This window comes from Macrobrachium rosenbergii, chromosome 21 (genome assembly GCF_040412425.1).
Source record: "Macrobrachium rosenbergii isolate ZJJX-2024 chromosome 21, ASM4041242v1, whole genome shotgun sequence".
Taxonomy (NCBI): Eukaryota; Metazoa; Arthropoda; class Malacostraca; order Decapoda; family Palaemonidae; genus Macrobrachium; species Macrobrachium rosenbergii.
Window position 1 is genome coordinate 64,826,773 of NC_089761.1, and position 2,500 is coordinate 64,829,272.

Genomic DNA, 2,500 nt, shown 5'->3' on the forward strand with positions numbered 1-2,500 from the left:
GAGCACTTAGTAGGTGCGGGTGCGCGGGAGAGTTAAAAAGAAAGGGCATCAGTGTCCAGGAGACGTTACAGCAGGAAATTTGAAAACAGAGCTAATGATGCCGAGTAACTTTGAGGGAGGGAGGCCTGGTTCTGATGCACATTGTGAGGGGGATATGAAGCGCTGCCGTTTGTATAAATTCGTGAAATGAGTAAGTTTTATATTTTTGGTGCGATGACCATTAATGTGATGCAAGTTGAAAACTCTATCAGTCAATCAGCTAGGAGGGGCGGGGAAGATCCCTTAATCCATTGAACTGATAGAGAATAAAAAGCCTCTTTGTCATTGCATTAAGTTTTCTGTTCCTCTTATTCCTAATCAATTTTATTTTTCTGTTCGTCTTATTCCTAATCAATTTCATTTTTAAGTAAACACTAGCTAAGCAAAACTGCATTTAGAAAGAGCTTTAGTTCTGAAAAACTCGTTAACACTTGAGAGGCATTATCCTGCAACTGGTTGCAATGCCACACAGAATGTGTCATTAGACAGATATTATTCTGCATACTCAAACTGCGGCGTTATTTACACGGCATTTCTTCTCTTCATTTTTATGAGTAAATTTTCTCTTTCTTTCTGTTTTGTCGAATGCTTGTCTCTTCCTTATTGTTCTTTTTTTTTTCTTTTTTCTTAGGAAGTTGATGAGTTTACAAATTGGAGGTAATTCTTCCGTTATTATGTTACAGTGTCTTCTTTCAAGGGATGGTCATCATTGGTCATCATTCCTCATCAAATGGTTTTCCATCGCTTAACACGAGTCATTAAGAAGTCTTATGGCATTATGAAGTTGCAGATCCAAATACATTAGTAAAGGTTTAGCACAAAAACAAGCACAAACTAAAAAAAGTATAAACAAGGATGTATGCTATATTCGCCAAATATTTATACTGAACACATGACAAATCTTTTGTCATAAGCTGCCATCATTACAATGATTGTTCTCTCTCTCTCTCTCTCTCTCTCTCTCTCTCTCTCTCTCTCTCTCTCTCTCTCTCTCTCTCTCTGTTTATATATATTTATATATATACAGCATATACAGTATATATATACATATATATAAAATTATATAAATATATATTATGTATACACACATACACACACATAATATATACATATATATATATATATATATATATATATATATATATATATATATATATATATATATATATATATATATATATATATATATATATATATATATATATATATATATATATATATATATATAAATACATATTGAAGTAGGCTGAACAGTCGTCCAAAGTGGCTAGTAATTACCAGCGTTTTAATACTTATGTGGGAGGCTAACTAGTAGATTTCTGTCTCTGTCCAGGGCATAGTTGTGGTTTGCTGGCATACATTGCTAATTGAACTCCTAGTTTTGCTAACTCATGTGGTCTATTTATCCACACACACACACGCACACATATGCTAGAACCCCAAAACATTTATTTTGTATTGCTCTTTGTCTTTCGTGGATCGTAGTGTTATGATGGAGATGACCGTAGATGGAAGTATCCTATTTTTCGAAGTATTTGACCAAGAGGAGAGCCAGCGATCAACCTCTATGTACAATATGGCCACCAGCGTTTGGAAAACGCTTAGATGCTTGTTGAGAATGCAATGAGTTTTACAAATATTTGTTTTTTTATAGATATTTTTTTAACTGTCTTTGTAAATAGGAAATTCACGAACTGAGGTAGCTGTGGATATGAAACAACTAGACTGAGTCTTTCAACTGTTAAACATTAACAGGTATTATGACCACAAAATATAGGAGTACATCCATATGAAAATAGAGACAGCTGCCAAACGTCTCCTGATATTGAGGATGAGCAGAGAGCTGCTGTAATCTATCAAAGAATGGCAAACAACATGGGTCTTCTCGAAGACAGGAGAGGGAGACCGACATCATTGTACAGATGTATGTTTATTGTATGGAACTTTAAATACCTCAGATTTGCAGCTTAGGTGATACTATCATAATTCGTTTAGGGCTTGTAGAGTAAATACATAAACAAGGTGCCATATTCCATCACCTTATTTAGACATACCTGAAAGTTTTATTTCGATGAACTTTAATTTTGAACAGAAATCAACCAGTGAGGGACAAAATTTTTCAGCCTTTAAACGTTAGAGCAGCTCGTTTCATTCCTACGAAAGCTGTCAACAAACATGCATATATCCGCTGATTATTGTTGCTGTCTGCACGTTGATATAAACAGGTTTATGGCAACGTAACTACCAACAATAACATTCCACGTACGACAGGGGAACAGCTTGTCAATAATTCCGAGTTATCACACAGAGAGAGAGAGAGAGAGAGAGAGAGAAGCATACGTCTAGAAACTCAGTTCACTGACAGGGCCGATGGGCTCAGTAGCATTTACAATTAAAGAAAATGCTTCATCCACTTGTTATGATAGAAAAACACCCCTTGAAAATTCTGCATTATACAGTC